The sequence below is a fragment of the Cyanistes caeruleus genome, chromosome 1 (genome assembly GCF_971803275.1).
Source record: "Cyanistes caeruleus chromosome 1, bCyaCae1.hap1.1, whole genome shotgun sequence".
Classification (NCBI taxonomy): domain Eukaryota; kingdom Metazoa; phylum Chordata; class Aves; order Passeriformes; family Paridae; genus Cyanistes; species Cyanistes caeruleus.
Genome location: NC_141701.1, coordinates 47,449,145 through 47,471,465, shown reverse-complemented (window position 1 = coordinate 47,471,465; position 22,321 = coordinate 47,449,145). Strand labels below are relative to the sequence as shown.

The window sequence follows — 22,321 nt, the reverse complement described above, 5'->3', positions numbered from 1 at the left end:
AATAGGAAGGAAGGAAGGAAGGAAGGAAGGAAGGAAGGAAGGAAGGAAGGAAGGAAGGAAGGAAGGAAGGAAGGAAGGAAGGAAGGAAGGAAGGAAGGAAGGAAGGAAGGAAGGAAGGAAGGAAGGAAGGAAGGAAGGAAGGAAGGAAGGAAGGAAGGAAGGAAGGAAGGAAGGAAGGAAGGAAGGAAGGAAGGAAGGAAGGAAGGAAGGAAGGAAGGAAGGAAGGAAGGAAGGAAGGAAGGAAGGAAGGAAGGAAGGAAGGAAGGAAGGAAGGAAGGAAGGAAGGAAGGAAGGAAGGAAGGAAGGAAGGAAGGAAGGAAGGAAGGAAGGAAGGAAGGAAGGAAGGAAGGAAGGAAGGAAGGAAGGAAGGAAGGAAGGAAGGAAGGAAGGAAGGAAGGAAGGAAGGAAGGAAGGAAGGAAGGAAGGAAGGAAGGAAGGAAGGAAGGAAGGAAGGAAGGAAGGACAAAAAAGAAAAAAGAAAGAAAAAAAGAAAGAGCAAGGCTTTTTCTGTAAAATCTGTGGCAAACCCCAAGGAAGCTGTGTACAGCACAGGCATTTAAAAGCAATATTTATCAGTGGAATTTATGACTCAGAGAAATGCATTTTAATAGTTCTTCCCCAGCACAAAGACAGAGGAAAGCACAGAGTTGGGGCAGGTAGAGAATGACTGCTGCTGGACTCATCCACTCTGGCTTCCCTCTTGAACTGCACCAGAAACATGGATAGCAGGGATCAGACAACACTGCAACAACTTGGAACTAGCAAGGCTGAAAGACTGTGACAATGTGAAAATTTGACTCATAAAGTCCTTTTTTTTTTTAAACTCTGAGACCTTTCACCCTCTGTTTCCTTTGCCTTTTATAACTGAATAAGGTCTTCTAGGGATCCCTTCCCGCGTTTCTTGCTCGAGGAAGCTGGCACCCACTGGGATGTGCTCCCAGCAAAGGTGATCGAATGCACCCATAGGTGTACCCATAGGTACATAGGGGGATGAAAGGATGGGATAGGAAAGCAAAGGGACCAGTGCCACTCAGGGATCCCGGTTCCCAGGGCACCCCGGGCACCCCACCCAAATCAGCCTGAATTTGGACTTCAAAAGGCTGCGGATGGACTGGCTGGGAGGGGCTGAGGGGGCCGGCCTGGGGCAGGCGGTCTCTCCTCCCGCAAATTTTGGCCGGGCGGCCTCTCCCCCATCCCCATCCCAGGAAGCATTTGAAATATTTCCACCCTGAAGTGGACCCAGTTCCCCCGCCACTTGTAGTGCTTGGCAAACAGCGGCGGCGGCCCGGCACATCCCGGCCCGGCCCGGCGGGAGAGAGGGAAGGAGGGAGGGAGGGAGGAGGGAGGGAGGAAGGGGGGAGGGAGGAAGGAGGGAGGGAGGAAGGAGGGAGGGAAGGAAGGAGGGAGGGAGGAAGGAGGGAGGGAGGAAGGAGGGAGGGAGGAAGGTGGGTGCCGGCCCCCCGCGTCCCTCGGCGGCCCCGGAGCCCCCCCGAAGCTTGGCGTGGGCGTGCGCCTCCCCCAAGTGTGTGTTTTGGATGAGGCGGCGCATCAGCTGCCTGGTATCAGAGCTGCGGCTCCGGCGGGGCGGGATGGAGGCTGAGCAGAGCCAGGCTCGGGAGGGTCAAGTACAGGTTGCTGCGCAGGAAAGAGCCGGGGGAGGGGAGCCTGGGTCACTCCTCTCCCCGCTGTCTCTCCCTTTCTCTTTTTCCCTTTTTTTTTTTTTTTTTTTTTTTTTTTCCCTTCTTCCCCCCGCCCCTCCCGCCCAACTCCTTTTTTTTTCTTTTTTTAATTATTTTTAAAATTTTTTTTATTCCCTAACCTCCTCCCCCCCCCAGAAGGGGATGTTGGGACTATTCCATCAGTGTGGTATGTCTGTGTAAACATCATTAGCTCCTATGAGCTGACACGCTGGAGATTTTCATTTCTTCTTACAAATCGCTCCCTTCCACAATAAAAATACCATGCATGTTGGCTGGATATGTTCGGAGGGAAGATGGAGATGTTTATTCTCCTTTGATCTCTCACAAAGCAAAAAGTCTTGGCAGAAGAATAGCACTGGAGACGGGAGAGGGTGCTGGTGTCCCAGAGGGCGCTGGGCAGCCCTGGGGCTGCGGGGTGAGGGCAGGTCCGATGGGCTCGCCCCGGGCACAGCGGGATGAGCCAGAGCTGGGAGGCTCAGCACTGCCAGCCCAAGCTCCTGCCGGCCCAGCCAGGCCCTGGCTCTCCAGAGGAGCTCTGGTGCTCTTAGTGAGGCAAAGCTGTTTGCGAAAAAGCTCATCTCTTGAGTTCATCTGGAAGAAAATCTCCCTTTTTTCCCCATCTTTTTATATTCCCTTTTTTTTTTTTCTTTTTTTTTTTTTTGTTTTCCCTTTAAATTCTCTGGGGTGTCCAGCGGGGTTACTCCGTGCAGGGAGCTCTGCACGCGCTGGGCTTGGCTGGGCTCCGCACAGCAGAGCAGAGCCCCGTGGAGCCCAGCAGAGCCCAGCCAAGCCTGCTATCTCCCTCGATCCACTCCTTATCTCCGGGAGCAGTTGTAGCAAGCAGGGAGCTCCAGCAGAGAAGCTTCCCTCATCCACTTCCCCCTTCTGTCTGTTTGCCCTGGCAGAAAAGCAGCACTTCAGTAACCAACAGATATCCACACCCTTCTTCTTCCGAAGCCCTCTTCATTTTCCTTGCCTTGATGCCTCGGTAGGTATTACCTGCTTCCCTCTCCTTCGTCATATTAGGATGGGGCTTCTTTTTTTACACAACACATGAAAATGGGCAATGTTAAGGGCATGGAAGTCTGAGAGAACCACAGAGAGAACCAGGCCTTTCAAAACAAAACTCTGAGATATGCTGTGCTCGTTTCTCCAGCTGTGCTTTGCCCGGCTCACCAGGAGAAGGCAGCAATCTCCGCACAGCATGCGGGAGTCCTCGCAAGCCTTTGTGGTGAGACTTCAGCCAACTTTGCTAAGTCTTACATCCCAAAGGCAGTTTTGGTCCAGAGATCCACCCTGCTCCCAGACTTCCCAGGCTTTCTCTTTTTTGCTTTTGGTAATGTTTACTTTTGCCTCTTTCTAGTGGTGTGTGTGTGTGTACCGAGCCACATAGCCTGAAGAGTTAAAGCTATTCACAGAGGCCAAGACTGCAGATGCTGATCTGGACTGCGCTGCTCCCACCTGATGCTCCCGTGTGAGAGGGCAGCCCTGCTGCTGGGCCACTGAGCAGAGTGATGCCAGCTCAGTTGCTAGCACAAAGCTGGCAAACCCCAAATGCCAGCCTCTTCTCCTCCACACTGCTGATCCCCTTCCCAGAGCACGGATGGTGAGTGCTACAGTGCAAATCCATACGTCAGACTGCATGGGATAATCTTTCCTGTTTGTCCTCTGGCATTTTCTTTCCGTACCTCAAACCTGCTCTTCATAAATCTCTGGGATGAGGCAGAGACCCCCTTGTTCCCTGTCCAGTCCACCCAGTTCATGGTCTCAGTAGCTGGGTAGGGTCGTGTCAGAGCCTTCAGCTCCTTCCTCCCACACACTTACAGTGATTAATCACTGTGGGCTCAGTGAGGGAGCTTTGTTCAGATGCTGTCTTTTCCCAGACAAACTGAAGTAATTTTTATCAAGAGCAACTCGTGAGAGGTTTTTCATACATGGTTGTGTGAAGTGGGAAATCCATGGCTGCAAGATAGCAGGCTGCTACTGCAAGGGAGTTTTGCTTTCAACTCTACCTGTGTATCTGGAGTTATTTCATGGCCCTCAAGACCTCCATTTTAGAGAGTCAGCTGGCTAACTAAGGACAGCATTTTGCTTAATAAGTGTCGAAAGTCAGAGGTGAAATGGAGTTATCACTTTTCCAGTGTCTGAGAATCTAGCCCTCATTCTTTGAATGCATTTATACACCATGTGATTGCAGTTGCAGCACTGATAGGCCTGGAGCCCAAATCATGACCAAATAGTGAAGGAGTTAGGAATCCACATTTCTCAGCCAGACATGGAAAGCTGGAGTCTTTCAATCCGCATAGAAAAATAAATGATGAAAAAAATTCATCAATTAGGCAGAGCAAAGCCATGAATTCAAAAAACCTTGTTGAATTAGTGTTATTCCTTTCATCCAAATAAGTACAAATGGAGATCTCAAAATGTAGTTCTCTAACCACCCAGGAGGAAATGCCCATTTCCAAGTTTGGAAGATCTGTTTTCATGTGGCCAAAGCTGTGATTCCTTTGAAGGTTTTCCTACAGGATAAGTGTAGCCATTCCAGCATCCCTAATATATTAATTGTGTAGATAATGCTAAAATTTCTAGGCTGTATGATTTTGAGACATCTGTTTTATAAGACCAGATGGTTTTCTTCCATGGCATGGGCTGTGACTTTGCTAACCTGGCTCTTGCACATTCCACTGCTGGTGTCAGACTGTTCAGCCCACTGAGTGATCCCATGGGCTAAATGCCTTTACACCAGCAATGTCAGTTTTTCAGTGCTGGGTATCCATAAATGGCATCATGAAGAAACAATGTGCCCTTATTTTTATCACCAGAGATGTCCGAATATATAAAAATTTTCCTGAGTAAATAAGAATTTATTTTTTTTTTGGTGGCTTCTGCATTTATTCAATGCTAATAGCTTAACCAATAGTCAATAGCAGAAGTCTGAAACAGTAGATTTTTTAACATAGTACTGATGGAAAGGCAATTTTAAATTCACTTATGCTGGCAATCACAGGAAAATAAGACATTATTGAACTTGGGCTCAGTGAAATGAGCTGCAAATTTTTAGGCAGACTAATGAGATCAAATCTTTGATCTGCAGTACAATCACATTTGTTAATATTTGTACAGACATTTACAAAGTTTCTTAAAAGCATGCAGAAAATGGTTTTGAATAAAGGCTCTTAAAAATCTCATAACTCACAAACAGAATTATCCAGGCCCTCTAGAAAAATGATTTCATTGAATTCTTTGCCTGGACATAATCCTCCTCCTCCTCTTCTTCCTCCTCTTCCAGCAATATTTTTAAAGTGGACAACCACAGATTTTTTTGGTTTTTATCTCCAGAGGTTTGAAAAAAAAGTTCACAGAAATAAGTGCTTTCTTCTCCTCCTAATTTTGTACATTACTGTGAATTCCAATATAAGAAATTGTGATTGAAGTGGGCTCATTAGGCAGAGCATCTGTCACTTCCGTTCCCTAGATTAGGAACCACTGGCTGTTTCTCCTGAAAGTGTCACAAGTGTGAACTTTTCAGGCAGTGGAAAGTCTTGAGGGCAGACTAATTGTGCTGGCCACAAAGTAAATGGTAAAGAACTAAGAAGGCTTTTCCCAAGGCTACCTATCAAGATGTGGTTTATGGAACACAAAAATTACGGGACAATCGAAAACTAAAATGGAACATTTTAAATGTGATTTTTTTCTTCTTTTCAAAATTATAAGAACATACATCAAACATGAAATCTAATAAACTTTGCAACGCATGTGTGAAAAGCTACCAACTCCCATTTAAAGAGCTGCCTTCCAGTGACACATTTCTTCAAATCAGTGTAGATGCAGAGAGCCTGTCATACTGTTTCCCCTTTAAATTTTTTGAAAAACTTTGGTTTGGATAAACCATGTGTAGAATTTCAGAAATCATGTAGGAAGACAATGATAGGCAATGTGATATACATCATCATCATATGCAATCAGCAGCGTCATAATGGCCTTTTTATATGGCTGAAGTAGCATCCCTGCTTTGTGTTTACTGAGCAGGAATCAAAAACAAGCCTTAGAAATATGGTGCAGCATATCCCATTTGTAAGGTAAATCCCCACAAATGATAGGGAGAGAAAAACTGCACTTTTCCATGTCTGCCTACCAACATCTCAGGACAGCAGCTGAGATAAAGTGAGCAGGAGAAAACCACATCCATAATACCAGGGTGTGCTTTGCAGATCTGCACGAGAGACTTTCTCCATGTTTCATCCTGCAGATGCACAACCAGTCTGAGAGCTCAGCTGGAAGGGACAAAGCTCCTGTTGCAAGCAGATCCCTTGAAATTACTCCCACATTGTCCATGCTTGGGAGCTCCCTACAAAGATCTTACCCCACAAATGCTGTTTCCCCAAAAAATATAAATGCTAACTTCCTCATACTGGCAAAAGATGTTGAGAAACCTGCTCAGCCATTAATATCAGTTTGTCCTCTTGGGGAACTGATGAATTCACTGCTTTGTTGCAATTGCTAAACACAGTTTTCTTCATACCATTTACACTTTGTCTTGCTCCTACACGATTCTGGTCTGCTGTCAGATTCATCAGGCTCAGAATGGAAATATCAGGTGGTGGTAGCATTGTTGGTGTTTACAAAACTCCTGAGCACTTTGAAGGTGGCAAACGAGTTAACTTTTATTTTCATTAGCAACATTAGTCAGGGCAATCATTATTTGGGATTGCTGACAGCATTGTCTGAAGTCAGTCCTTTGGGCCCTGGTCTGAGTTTTCTACTTTGCAATGTCTGGCAAGACTTAATCACTGGTGCAACAGTTTTTAGACACCCCAGATTTCTGCATTAAATGGTGATAATTGGTACTTTTCAGGGCAGGCAGTGCTCAAGCACCTAGAAAAGAGCTGCTGTCTGATACCCTCCATGTGTGCAGTGATTTGCTTGTCTACAACAGCCCCGGGCAGCACTGCACCCACTGCTACTCCAGGCAGTGCTGCTTGAAGAGGTGTGACTTTTGATTTAGCTGCCCAGACAGAAATGGTAAATTACTCACTGAAACTGCTCCTACCCAGATTCCTCTCCAAGTTGTTATCTGGACCGCTGGCTGCAAACACCAGTGCACAAAGCATGGCTTGGTGATCGTCCTTCTTCTCCCAAGCTCATCAATTTTTGCCCTATAAAATTTTACTCACATCTAAGGATTTTTAACATTTTAACTGTTTTAACATTTTCCACTCCTTCATGGAAATCAGGCAAATGTCATATGCCAGCTATAGTCAGAGGTGATGTCTCCTCCTATGGAACTTCCCTAGCATGGCAAGGTCTGGGCAGCAGAATGAACCCACAGCCACAGGAGGCAGCAAAATGTCCAAAAACTGGCTCTGGGACTGTTTCCTATTAAACTGAAAGCTCCTCTTGCTGCTTCACAGGTGCAAACAACCCGGCGCATTAAAGCAAGCTAGCAAAAAGTGAGGTCTGATGCAAGCACAGCACATCGCTGCTTCTCTGTGTGGTGTGCCAGAACAGTCAGGTGGGAATTTAGACTTAAACTCAGTGTTCACTAGTTTTCAGTGACTTATGATGATTTTAACGACAGTTTGTTTGACTTGAACTTATAATTTCCTGGGGTTTGATTTCTAGAAGTGTGAGAATTACTCTTTTGGGGAGGACAAAATGTGTGTTGTTATAAATGGCACTCGAGGATGGCACACGGCATCCACTTTTCCTCCTTCCTGCATCAGCTTCCCTCTGTGGTCTCAATGATGGCAACTTAATGCTTGTTAAAATATTATTTCCTGGATTGTTCTGAATGTTGTTTTCCAGGGAAAGAAATACTAAAATGAATAAAAAATGCTTCTTTAAAAAAACAAGCAACATTTTCAGGCAAACAAACACTAAAATCTGCCACATTTGATTACACAGACAATGGAAAAGGGAACTGATACAAAAGTTAAGACTTAATTTTAAGCAAAAGAGTAGTCCTGTAGAAGGGCTGTAAGGTGTAAAACAACAGGGTATCTCATACTGTAGTAAGTCCAGGTCCAAGTGGATTTACTTGCAAAAGGTATGAAATGCCTCTGCAATTAGAATGAAAGTTCTTTTCACAACAGAATCAAGGCAATAGTCCTCCATCCTTAATTTTTTCTAAATTCTCACAAACAGATGCACTGTGAGTACAACGCAACCTTGAGAGCAGCCCTGGAAGAAATCTGAATGTCCAGTTCTCAAAACAAGATTTCAGCATGCGTCACTTCCCTCCTTGGATTATTTTGGCCAAGGGTGACAGGATCGACCAGAATTCCAGGTTACAGTTCATTAGTCTGTGACAGCTAGATTATTTCTGTCTGCAAGTGGGGCAGTTCTGGTCATACACATCAGGATCTTTTAAACATTTCCAAGGGTATTTATCTTGATGCAGTTTTTTGTGCCTCTGAACAGGAATAGAAACAATTAGACCTGAGCTGTAGGTATAATCAACTAGTTAAGAAACTGAAAATTTATAAATTATAAATTCTGCCTCCGATGCAAAATTTCAGATGTGCAAAAGAAAATTCTTTCCAGTTAAGCCTCAAAAATACACCTTCAGACAGAGCTGTTAGTTCATACCATTTGACTTGGGTTTGTGCTAGGCTGGGGAATCAGAAAAGAAATGTGCTTTAAAATCATCCTGAGTTAGTGAAACAAATTATCAAGAGCATGGATGGCTAGTCACTGGGAATGCTTTACTCTGAGAAATGGTGAGTACTCCATTGATGTCATCAGATCAAGGCTGGACATCTTTCAGGAAGGTTTTGTGTCAGATGAGAAGTTATTGAGCTCAGCTTGTGATTATTTCTATGTCTGAATTTGGAATGGTCGACAAGGAACCTGAAAAAGTGATTACAAAATATGAAAGCGGGTTACTGGGGTGCCTTTTTTCATCTCTCAGTGTAATGGAATGATTCTGGGGATGAGAATGAATTGAGTGTTACCTGAAGTGTGGCTGAGTCAGTACAGCTCTCCACTTGCTCTCAGCGCTGCATTGACTCAGTAGTGCTGACAGCAGTGAAAAACTCACTTACGGATTGTCAATAAAGCATCATTTGAAAATCCAGTCTTCAAACAGAAGAGTAAAGAGATGATTTTACATCATCATCATCATCATCATCATCATCATCATCATCATCATCATCATCATCATCAGTCTGGCTATCACCATGTGTAGCTGCACTGAGCTGGTCTCTTCTGTTGTTGTTAAAGACGTTTTATTTTTAAAGAAAACTGTTCCCATCTTAGAAGAATTAAATAACACCCTGGAAAAGAAAATGTTGAGTCAGCTAAGGAAAAGACTGCTGGAATCATCTCAGAAAGTAAATTTTGTCTTTTATTTAACTCTTTCACCCACATTCCCATGGGAAATATATAAAGATGAGAAGCAAAAATATGAAAAATATACAGAAAATGAAAAAAAGTGAAAAGAGAAACAGAAGTGATTTGTGTAATTGAAAAATACCTTGAAATGTGGGAAGCAACAAATTTTTTACCCCCCACTATCCCCAGGAACTACTCTGCAAAAATACTACAAAAGCATTTCAGCCTGTTCTAGCAATGATTTTGTAGGCTTGACCCCCACACTGAAAGCCAAAGCAGTGTCTGGGGCTCAGATAAGAGACAACTCCTATTTTGGAGGCAGCCTTTGGCAAAGGATGAATTCTACTGTTCAAACAGATTCAGGTGTCCCTATCTAAGATGAGACAGACACTGTAGGGTCATCTCAGCAGCAGTGTTATATCTGAAGATGCTCTTTCCTAGTTTTGGGTGCATGTCACCCTGGTGCATATCACCAGGTTTGTTGTTGGATCCTCTGGGCTAAGTACAGCACAAGCTATACCAACAGGGCAAAGCTTTGCTTGCAGGGTTTTAATGGCCTTCACATTTACACAGTTTTAAATATGTAGACAGCATGGAAGAATGGCATTTGCTCTTAGTGTAATTTTCTGTAACAGCAGGGCAAGTCAATATTCAATGACAGAATAAAAAGCTGCAGAGTTAGACAATAGGCGACACGTGGACTTTGTTTTAGTTGGTGTAACTCCAAAACTGTATTCCAGAAGTTTCTGAATTCTTCCCATCTTAGTGGTTCATGCTGACAAATGTGCTTGGCACACGGTTAAGAGAGGTGACTTAGAGTCACACCTCTGTTTCCAGATCTCCAGGCACATCAGCTCTCAAAGGTGGACTCATTTCTTCATTTCCCTGATGCAGACTTGCTGTGAGAGCAAGACAGAACCCTGGGTTTAGTTACACTGAAAGAAGTGGCCCAGACCTTTGTGGTCAAAGGCATGGAAGCTGCATGGGCTATCTGACTTCAGGCAGAGGAGCTCACCACATGCACCAGAAGCATTCGGAGCAATACACAGCTATGACAACAGGCCAGGTTTCCAGGGGTGTGTGAAACACATGCCTGCTTCAGGGGAGATCTAATGTACGTGTTGATTCTAAGGAGGTCTCAGCCTAGTCCTTCTTCACTGCTTTGCAGCACATTAGGAAAGCCCACAGGACTGTCCTTGCTCTTTAAATAGTTTTGTCCATGGTCTTCGCAAATTCTCCCATCACCCCTGCCCAGAAGAGCATTACCAGTTAGGTGATTGCCTAAAGCCAACAGCAGGGTTTGTCTTGTCTTTCATTTATTGCCACAAATGATTCTACACACTCAAGGGGGCATTTTGGATGAACTGGACTTGCACAGACCATGTTAATATACATGGGAATTTGGGGAGTTTGTATGTTTGAGTGGAGTCAAAAATCTCAAAATCTGGGATCCAGTCATCATTTCATGGATGGAAAATACATTTTAGATTTCAGGTGTAATCTAATACTCTAATGTAGTTTTCTGAGCCATGTTAACATGAAGCCCATATGTATGTACTGCTAGGGCAACATTCTTTACACAGCATTTATGACTGCATCTGTATTTTAAAGCATGATGGGAAATTATTGACTTCCTCTGGTTCTCATTCCCATCACTGAAAATGTGTGTGGAGATCCCAACGCATTCAAAGGACATTGCAAGAGATCCCAACAGACTCAATGGATGTCACATGAGAGCTACACAATGGAACCACCTCACAGAGGGTTGCACAATACAAGGCCAGGCTGCGTGATCATAGTGCTCTCCTGAACTAATTATTCTATTTTTAAAAAATTTTTTCCTCCCACAGCTTTGCCCTCTTTGTTTTCTGAACTCTTACAGATACCCAAATATTGCCTTTGGTAGTGAAAGTGGGCCCTGATCTTACGTGAAAAAGAAGGGGAACCCTCTGAAGGAATAACTTAATTGTAGCACCAGATAAATTAGAAATGGTCTCTGCTGTCATTCAGCAAAGCACTGTGCAGACAGCAAATTTTCACAGCTATTAAAAAAAATGTGCTATTCAGTGCAACCTTGCCATCTGGCTCCTAGTGCTGGATTCCACTACAGTGTGCTTCTTGAGATTACACTCATCTGCCAGCCTCCCCCCCCGCCTCCCAAAGCACTTAGGAAAACTCTTCTGGGAATAGAAAGTGAATTATTTTATTCCAATCACCATGCAGCTAACTATACATGGTAATTAAATGAGGAGACATTCTCCTTCTGCCATTGGAGGCAAAGGTTTTCTTGCTAGTCATAAATTATGAGTGCTTATTGGGAAAGCGAAGCTGAATGAATTGGGAACATTTACTGAATAAACTGGTATATGTTATCACACTGATGGCCAGGCAAACATAATCATATATTAAAACAGAAAACAAAGCTAGAATATTCAAAGCTGAGGCTTCTTACTCCATCTTTATTGGATGCAGTTGTTCCAGATGATCACAAGCATCTTTAAGCACAGGAGAGAGGGGGAACATTTACCTCTGATTTAAACATCCATGAAGCCAGCATATTGCACTGGGAATGATTGTGGTTTGCTGGGAGACCTCACCTCCTACAGACAAGGGAGTAGCTTTAATAATCCCAAAGGCCTCAGCAAACTCCAGTATAAATGTTTGCAGGATGAAGCCCTAAGAACTGGCCAGGCGTGGAGCTTTCCTGCGCAGTTCCTGCGGTGTGTCTGGGAAATACCAAGGTTCAGGCAGAGGAAAGTGCTCTTGCTTGTACCAAGCACCGCTGACTTCAGCTGTGGGAGACCTGCAGAATGCAAACCTCCCCAGGGGCACCCACTCACTTGGCAGCTGCCCTCTCCTGTCTGCAGTCCCAGATGACTCATGCTCTCCTCACGCCCTCTCTGCTGCCTCCTCGATACTCCCTCCAGCCTCCAGACAGTTTGCTGAGCTAGAAATTCCCAACAACACACCACGGTTCATGCAGTTCTGACCCCAGAACTGAAATTCCCAGATGGCTCAAGCTCTTCTTTTTTGGGATCTGAAGGTTTAGCTCCCTGATGACTCAAATGCACTCAGTCTTTCTTTAGCATGCATTCAAAAAACTTTGATAATTTTCATTCACCTGCAGCTCCTGTCTCAATGTCAGGACTGCCAGCTGTAAATGACAAAAAACATCATAATACACATGCTCCTAGTTCTGTTCCACTCTGTAGTCTTGATGGTTACTTAAGAATATAATGAACTTTTAATTTAGTGCTTTAGAGCCTTAGAATCAACCAAAGTTGTGCTTCCAGGACCTAAAAACCCAAGCAAGCCCCAAACCAAAGAAACCAAAGATTCTGAAAAATTCCCAGCACTCCTGGATCTTAACATTTGGTTAACCATTCAGTTAACAGGAAATTGGAAATTTCTCCATAGTTCAGCTGCTTCCCATTCAAGCTTAAATTGTAATTTGGGATCCCAACTTGAATCTAAAATTTGATGACTCCCCCTAGTTTTCTTGGTGGCTTTCCAAAGTTTTCTGGACTTCAAATTTCTTATGTATAGCTCCAAATGGAGGAATTCCTCACTGAGTCCTAAATTCTTGCTTGGGTTCTCAGTTGTCTCCAGTTTTTGCTCCTGAGACTGAATTTATCTTATTTCACAAATCAAGATCTCTACTGGCTCCTGCTCATTGGCTGATTTTCCTCAATAGCTGACACTCCCCCATGGTTTTGTACTCTATTTCCCAGTCTGCCAAGTAATATATAACATGTTATTCATAACTCCATAAATGTGTTTCAATAGACCAGTTCATTGAATATCTTTGGTCCTGCTGATGTCACAGATCTGTTAGTTTGTCAGGCAAACAGTCTTCCACTTGCCAAGACTTCAAAGTTTAATGATTAAAAATGCATTAGGAGAACTATATATCCTTAAATTATTTTTAAACTCCTCCTTTTCTGAAGGATATAAAGTTTCATAAATTTACACCAGCTGTAATTTTGGTCTCTGGTGAAATGAACTGCCCTAGTGTGTCCATCTTGTTAGCTTGGTGTGTTTCTAATCTCATTTTCAACATCAGACTCAATCACCCTTAGCATTCTGAGTCTTCAAGGCTATGCTAAGAAACCACCAACTTTCAAAGTGTGCAGATGAGGAAGTACAAGTCTGCTTGATGTATTAGGGACGGAATTCTCCCTTTTTCAAACAATTTAGCTCCACCAGGCTTTACATCTTCATCCTCCAGTGCATGGACTGACCTCAACTACTACGAAACCCAGCAAAATGCAGTGACATGGAGTGGACCCAGGCAGCAACAAGAACAAAAAGCAAGGGATATGACAAGCTCTGGCTCCTTCTGAAGCCTACCCTCACCACTTGTGTAGCTGACACTTTTCAGTGTCCCTCAGCATTGCTCTTTCCAGGATACCCCTGCCTACATGACAGTGTTGGGGTAGAGCAGGAACTAAGAGCTGAGACCAGACTGCTGATAGTCCAAACTTGGCCCTAGTCTGGTGCCCTATGATTCACTCACACACTATTGTTGCCTATTAATAATATGCTTTTTCCAAGACACAGAAAATGAATTACTCATAGATAAGACACTGAAAATAAAGTCTTGTCAGCACAGTATATTTAGAAAGTGACTGTGGGACAAATCCAGGTCAGTCCTCCATTCAATATAGAGTTAACACCTGAAAGGATTTGCTTGCTGCAGGGGACAGTGCCCAGGAGTACTCATCACCTTTCCCTCTTACCATACACTGTCTATCTGGACCATGGCTGCACCTTCTTTTAAAATTCCCCAACATGGAGAACAAAGCAGAGAGGTGAGATACCAAGACTTTTGATATTCCCATTCTGACCATGGATAGTGAGTGTCCTGCAGTAAGACAGGAGTTTGTTGATGCTTTCCTGGACTTCTGCTCACCTCTCTTCCATCCTCCATCACTCTCATGTTCCTTCTCTCCTCCTCCAGGAAGACAGAGAGGGAAGCAGGACTTCTACATCTTCAGCACTGGACATTAACTGAACCGATTTTCCCCAAAGCTAATGTATGGGTTGAATTTCAAAAGCAGCATTTAAGGGACTGTTTTGTCTTCTCAGAGGAGTCTAGAATTTCTATCAGAACCCTTGTCAGGAATCACAAGTTTATTTTCATCTCAAGGTGGAGAATTTTTCAAATTCAGCTCTTCTTTACTAACTTTTGAATCATGCCAAGCTGCACCCAGTATTAAACTGAATTTCTGAAGAGTCTCAGATCTGCATAAAATCTATGCATCAAGGCAAAGGGTATGTGAGCAAATGTAGTTCCCACACTGGTAGATCTTCTGGGCTGATGGTGCATTGAGATTGTGGTGGAGATGTGAAAATATCAACTGGCCCTCTGGATTGCAACTGGGGACAAATTTCAAGTCAATATAGTATTAATGCTATTGAACAAGGTATTTTTAGGACTTCAATGAATAGTCCTTTCCAAGTGTTTTGCCTCTCCTGGGCCAGAAAGATGAACTCAAAATAAGAAAGGTAAAGAAAGGCAAAGAGGGAAATCAGGGAATAAAGAGCACTTCTTCTGAGGGAAGACTTAAAGAGCCTACCTAGATGAGCAGGAGAGCTCTGAGAAGGGGAATATTTATACACAAATGCAGAAGGTAAGTACCATGAAAGCGGAATATCTTTCCAGAGTAAGTGGTAATGCTACTCCCTTTGGCAGCAGGACCTGATCCCAAGAATCTCAGACTAGCCCAACATGATAGGATCAACTTCAGAGCCATTTTTAAGTCCAGATCTGCTGAGTGCTTGAGCCTCAGCTGAACCCCCAGGTAGGAAGTGTGTCCTGCTTCTCCTTACTTCCTAGCCTGCCCACCCATCTCTGTGTATGGTAGATTTTGCCAAACCAGCAGCAACCACCAGCTCTCTGCTCCTGACTTCTGGCCCTTCAGCATCCCCTTTCTTTCCTTTAACATGAGTGATGGTGACTGATCACGACCTCACTAAGTTCTTTACGTAAATCCTGCTGACCCATCACATCTTGCAAAAACTAATGTTAAAAGGCGTTTTTTCAAACATCCCTTCAAAAACAGTCAAGGTAGATGGTGTTCTGCACAGCAAACAGCTTTGCATCCATACTATTGCATAGTTTCTCTTTGTACATGACAAGAGATTGACAGTGTTTTGACATAATGGATTGTTACTGTGACACCACCTAAAAATGACAGCTTGGTCTGTATCCCAGACAATTTACAAACAGCAATCGCAGGATCATACAAGAATCATGTGCTGTATTTACCAGAAAATGTGAAGAATCCTTCTAAGATCAACATGCTGTGAGTAACAGATTCCTCCAGAAACAACCACAGAATGTTATAAGAGGAGTGTTTCTGACAGAATGCAATCCCTGGCAATTGTGTCCATAGAAAGTAATGAAGCGAGGCTGGGAAACTGTCTATTTATGAGCAAAGTGTCTTTCCAGTGACACTGGGAACACTGCAACTTAAAAATAAAAGCTACACCCAAAATAGGTGTATTATAGAATAGAAACACCTTAATGGAATGTATTTTAATTTAACTTAACTAAACTGGGAATTCATTCCTGCTGCTTCTTTGATGTGGCAATAGGCAAGTGAAAGAATGTTCACAGTTTATGCATTTTTCTCTGGGAGAGGCAGCCCTGAATTCCTTGTGAAAATAGTCTAGTTTTGCAGCAGAAAACCTTTTTTCACTAAATTTTCTTTGCCTGGATTTTCTGTCCATCTCATTCTCAGAAAGATCTAACATTCCTATAAATTAGAGGGACTTTCACCTACCCATGGCCAGTTATATGTAATGCATATGCAATGCCAGCTCCAGACGTTGAGCCTGGGTGCTTTTGAAGTAAGAAGTAAGCAATACTAGGCACACAGACTTATCCTAAGAAGACATAAGTTGCTTCTGTGACAGAATTATTATTGGAGTACTTACTTGAGAAGTTAAGACCTTGAGCTGCAGAAGTGTTGAGACACCCACCTGTCTTCAGTACCATGGGTAATACCTCGGCACCTCAGCAGACTGTTGCATCCAAGCTGCTCTCAAACCCTGAAGTCTCTGGGTCCTTTAGATGCCTGGATGACCCTTATGTCCCTCATCTTGCTCTATTTCAGGTGACACAAGAGCACCTTCATGCAGAAGCTGTCCTAGAAGAAGCTCTAAGAGATTGATGGTGATTTCTGTACCCTCAGCCAGTGCATCCAGTCACATTAGCTGCTCTGCCCCTTTCATTTCTGCTTCACAGGGTGGAAAAGAGGGATGTCCTATGCAAGCAGCTGACCAGGCTTGAAATACAGGGGGTATCTGCCTTGGGAATCCAAGATGGAGGAGGAACCATCTCTGACTAAATAAACCACATCATACACTCCCATCCCTCTTCTTACTTCATTTTACTCTTTTTAGGCAAACACTCGAGTCTGTTCCAAAAACTATTGCATGCGTGTGTGTGTGTGTCTCCTTTTTTACACAGGGACACCAAACACTGATTCATAACTCAAATGTAAACAAGACAGCCACTGTAGTGTCCCTGAATCTGCACCAGTTTTCTTTGTTTTCATGTCATCCAAGGCACACACCTTATTTTTCACACCTGACATGACCTTAAATAGTGGTGATCAGCTTTTCCACGTCCAGTGGCAGGGATTTTCCATGGTTACCTGTCCAGACCTTCACCCCACAAACAGTGCAATAGCCTTCCTGTATTTGTACATGTGACATATTTTGGAAACATTGACCTTACCACCTTCCCATGGCTCTGAGGAGTCTCCAAGCCAGGGTGGCATGAACAAGCTGCTCCTGTCTTTCCTAAAATTTCCTGGGGGGCTGAGCGAGGAGCCAGCATGTGTGAACAGTCTATGATCACTCAGGAAGCCTTTATTAGCATGCCCAGGTATGACTGATACTCATCTGAAAATATGATGTGGTCCCTGCACAGCAATGACCTGAATGTCCTGCCTGACTGCAGCCCACCAGAGCCCCTTGGGCAGCAGGCACAAGAACCAAGTTTTAGCACTTGCTCTCAGCTGTCAGCACTACTTCAAATTACCCACATTACTTCAGATTCTGGTTTAGGCATGCCTTGGACTTCTGTCCTGAGACAGAAAATAAGTTAATTTCATATTTTACAACACAGAATCGATTTTAACCTTTATTCTGGGACAGGCAAGGAGACTTTGTTTGGTGTCTTCCTTTTCCATGTAAACCCCTCCCTCCATCCCAGCAGCTCCAATACTCTTTTTGTCTGAAAAATTCATACGGAGTGAGGGAATTTCAGTTTTTTGCTCAGTGGATTCTCAGTGACCTCCAGCTGCTCCCTGGTGTTTTTGTGAGAGCTCGGTGGTTTTAGGGTACTAATTATTCCTCCTAAACTGGAGCTCCGTGCCGTGCTTCCACAGGGGAGCACTCAGGCTGTGGTACAGCCCGGGGGACAGAGTGACAAGGGACAGCAGTTACAAACTTGTAGTTTCTTCAAAGATAGAACAGAAAAAAAAAAACCCAAAACCAAACAGCAGGATAAAAAAATCCTAGTGTTCCCTCTTCAAGTTCTCGCTGCCGCCAATAAATTAACCCCGGTGATTAAATTAACATCTAAAAGAGTGCACTAAAGCAGTAAGGACGGGCTAGTCGCTGGCGTGCAGTTTGCTCATTGAGCATCCCCTGTTTCCCGCGGGTTTCCCCGTTGCGCATCCCCCCCTTGCCGCGGTGCCAGCCCCGCTCTGGGCTCCCGGCGGGCGGGGGAGCCGCGTCGGGGCTGCGGCCGCTCCGAGCGCCCCCGTGTGCCGGCCGAGCCCCGCCGCTCCGAGCCCCCGAGCCCCTGTGTCCCCGTGCCCCCGAGCCCCCGAGCCCCCGAGCCCCCGTGTCCCCGTGTCCCCGTGTCCCCGTGCCCCCGAGCCCCCGAGCCCCCGAGCCCCCGTGTCCCCGTGTCCCCGTGTCCCCGTGCCCCCGTGTCCCCGTGTCCCCGAGCCCCCGTGTCCCGGTGTCCCCGTGTCCCCGAGCCCCCGTGTCCCCGAGCCCCCGTGCCCCCGAGCCCCCGTGTCCCCGTGTCCCGGTGTCCCCGTGTCCCCGTGTCCCCGTGTCCCCGTGTCCCCGCCCTTTCGGGTGCCCTCCCGAGAGGTGAGTCCCAGTCCGGTCTCCAGCTAGGCGAGATTGGCATCAAAGTCATTTTCCCTGCCGGAAAGATCATTAGCAGCTCTCCCGCCCCATCTCGGTTTGTGTCTGAGAAAGGAGAATTGAATTAATATAGGATAAAGGCAAAATAAATTGGTAATAAAGCCGGCCCTTCTTTCAGGGTGAAGGAAAAAACCCAGAGTGTCTCTCCCTGCTTTCAAACACCTCTCCTGTTGCTGTGAAGCTGGGCTTAAACAATTCATTTAGTTAGAGTAAAATTCGGTTTCATTCACACCTCCACCCCAGTTTACTCAGTGCCAGTGGATTTATTTGCAGAATAAGAATACAGGCTATGATTATTTTTCTTAGGTTTGTTTGAAATTTTTTCACCTTGAAGAAAGTTTCTCCCGTTGATCATAGGCCTGCCAACACACCCGTCCAGCAGAAAAAGGTATGGATTTTTGTTCTTATTAGCAGCTTTCTTATAAAAACCACAGCAAAGCAAACACAAACCCCAGATATGAAATATAAATAACAATCAATGCCCAGATTGGAAACTTTCTAGAGATTACATTAGACCCTGGCAGGGCTCCTGACTCTGTCAAAGAAGTGTTATCTTGAGATTGTCAATGCACGCTTCAGGGTAAGAGTGACTTTGTCCCCAGAGACCCAAGGGAACATAACAAGTGACATCAGTCATATTTTGGAGACTGCAGAGCCTAGTGTCACTAAATGTCAACTAAATCTCTGTACATGGCTCTCTTCAAAGAGTCATTCCTGAAGTGCTGAAAGGTGAGAGGGGCTAACTAAACCAATTAAAGAAACATTTACTAAGTACGGGAAGGACACGATGATGTACAGACCAGGTACATACCTATTTTGTTTTCCCTCAGTTTCCATCAAGACCAAAGTGGGTGGGAAAAAAATGCCCCTTTACCAGAGGTAGGACATTAGCTGATGAAAGGCAGGAGGCTTATGCCAAAGCAATGGCCATTTCTTTTTCCCCTAGAGTTGATGTCCTGTCTGTTCTACCTCAGCATTCCTCAGGAGCCAGAGACAACACACCAGTGTGCACAAACACAAAAATAAAACACTAGACAGGCTTCTTTGGGAAAAGCAATGTTACATGTGAAAGAGGAATTGCAACTGGAATTTACAGGAATGCTAGCAGTCATGTCGTCAGGTCACATCCTGATCCTACTCGCTTAATTGTAAATAAAGAGCAGTCCTGGGGATATACCAGCTATGGCAGCTCCTTATTAGCCCTTTATTCATAAATCTGATCTCTTCAGAAATAATTAAATGGAGCAACATTTTATGGTACTGAAAACAAACTTTTGCATTTTCTTGGTGAAACCAGTGTTTCTTTTGCAGAAACTGACTCACATAAAAAGTATCCACAAAGGAACCCTGCGAACCTACTCAGGGATACAAATAGACCAGGCTTTGTCGGTCAGTCCCCTGCCACTTTAGAGACAAGACAAAATTCTGCTTTAGAGCACATCAATTGCACAGTTTTGGGCACCATGGAGGGATGGAGGCAGAGGTGTTCTTGCAGGTCTACTGAAGCAGTTAATGAAACAAGCTCCAATCCTCTGGGATCACTGGGGGTTACCATTTCCACATCAAAGTCTGGTTGAGCAAAGGGACAGCACATCTGGAAAAAAACACCAGCTTGGCTCAATCCCCTAAAGTGACTTTGCTACTTTGCACTGAAGCAAAGACTCAGCACCAAGTCTGCTCATTTGGCTCAGCTGAGGGCATGGCAACCTCCCATCCAAAGGCACTGGAAAAAAGGAGAGAGGCAGTAAAGCCTAAGTTTAGGAAAGCCCCTTTTTGAAAAAATAGTGGATCTGAGCTTTAAGGGAAGAATTTCCACACAGCATCCTTATCTGGAATCTGAGTTCAAGGCTGTTTTATCTTGGGTGTTGGTTCAGTTGGGTGTGGAGATAAGTCCAAGCTGTGAAGTTTGAATCCGGACCAAATTTCTCCATAATTTAAAAGTGTTTGATTCCATCATTTTGGAAAGGGCCTGTCACTAGGTCTTTTAAGCTTAGCAGTAGGTACAGACATACTAAAATTAGGAAGTCACTGTAGCTGCATCCGGCTGAACCCCCAACACTCTACAGAGTCACTAGTTTATAAAATAAGAAGGAATAATAAAGCATAAACAATAACTGAAACACATCCAACATTTCAATCAGCACAGTGCACTTACTGTGTAGCCGCTATAAATACGTTCTGCTAGCACAGGAAGTTTGGGGCAAAACAAAAGCATAGGCAACTAGCTATACTTGTTGCAACTACAAGACATTTGAGAAAATATTGCTTGATATTTGAAAGCATATAATTAAAATTATCTCTATCAAAACTGTTTATTTAGTATAATCACTGTAACTATATCTCTATCTATCTATCTATCTATCTATCTATCTATCTATAAATCTATCTATCTATCTATCTATCTATCTATCTATCTATCTATCTATCCATCCCTCTGGCAACACCACATCTTTGAGGTATAAACTATAGATTATAGGCAACTTCAGGCAACCCAAAAGACAATAGAACTGGGGTAGAAAGTAGAAAATACAGAGAGAGATGAAAGCCAGAGGCAGACCTGTTTAGTCTGTACACGCTAAGAAAATAAAAGATAGATCTTAGACTAGGAGTCATCATTTCAAAGGGCCCTTCCTGCTTGGGCCTGTGTACTGGGAACCCTTTGGGTCAACAACATGGATATTCCTTGGGGACATTCATAGAAAATTTGGCTTCTTGTGATAAACACCTGAGAAGTTTGGCCTCAAACCTGCAAATGTTAAGCAAGGGCAAAAAAAATTTAAACACAAGAGTTTCTTCCTGAGCCTGCTGAATTCTATGAAAGCATTTATCAAAATTGTCTGGCTTTTGTTCAGGCTTAGAGTCATTATTACAATTACTGACAAGAATGTAATACCACAAAGGTTTTGCAGGCGAATAAGTGCTGCTAATCTTTTTGTTGCATCTCAGCCTTGATTCTTCTTCTAGGGATAACTTTGCTATGTAGTCATCTTGTTTCTCCTGGATGACAAAAAAGTCAACTATTGGACATACTCCATATTACACTATTATGTTCATTTTACACATATATTGACATCATCCAAACTCAGTAGGCAAGTGTTTGGCTTCATTTTAAGAAATGTTAAAGTGTTAAAATGCAGCTGAAACTGAAAGTATCCAGACTGTTTATTTTTTGACACTTGCACAGTGGGTAAAAGCTTGAATGTGAATTGTAGCGAAATAGCAAAATGAAAATCTTATGAGAGGAATACAGTAGCAAACCCAGCTAATTTCCAGTACTACAATCTTCCCAGGATCATAATATTGCATGATCTCATGAGCTTTAAATCATTTATCCTACATCCTAGAAGCTAGGTGAATAAAATATCTGTAGGTGTCAGGCATTGCCCAGGATGTTTGTGGCTGAACCCAGGTCTCCAAAGTCCTCAAGCAAGGCTCTCATTCTTGACTGTGCAGTGAGGATCCTGGAAGAAGTGAAGGCTGTGTCTCACTGCTTATTTTTACTTTAGGTTAAAGCCAGCAGAGAGGGAGCTTGCAGGGTAGGATATGACCAAGGCCAGGAGGGCAGGAATTATGGAAAAAGAATTACTGGAAATCTGAGAGAAAACCTAGCACAAATATGCAATATTTTTCTTTCTGTTCTCCTTGCCTGCGTTTGAAGCAGGGTTGAGCGTTTCGTGTCTCTGTGTGTGGAGCTCTCCCCATGCTGTACTTTCCTCTACAATGATTTACAAACTGCTCTCCTCTACTTCATTCTCCTTCTCGGGGAGATTGCCAGTCCTGTCAGCATTATCCTCTGACACTTTGGTCCAGAAATATTTCAGGATCAGACATGCTTTCCTTGCTTTTGCTGCCTATATTTCTGGAAGGTCCATCACCCAGACAATGCTTTGCACTTGATGGTCTCATGCCAGTGCTGGGACAGGGATGAGTTAGCAGCCACTTAGTCTTCAGAGTACAGTACCAACCTCACTCTACAAACAGTAGCAAACCTGGAAATCCAGGGAAACAGGACGCCTCTTGAAGTGCAAACCACTCCCTTATTCAGACCTTCTGGCTGTAGCTGCTGATGGAAAGGAATTTGCTTCGGGAATTGCAGATCAACCTAAATCTCC

General features: G+C 44.0%; 1 long non-coding RNA gene across 1 annotated transcript; it reads left to right on the top strand.

The window, feature by feature from the left end:
* The first annotated feature begins 1,770 nt into the window (after positions 1–1,770).
* On the top strand, positions 1,771–9,725 carry LOC147655478 (uncharacterized). The gene is made up of 3 exons (XR_015279335.1): positions 1,771–2,688; positions 3,064–3,306; positions 7,845–9,725. It is a non-coding gene; the product is annotated as an uncharacterized LOC147655478 (long non-coding RNA).
* The last annotated feature ends 12,596 nt before the right edge of the window (positions 9,726–22,321 follow it).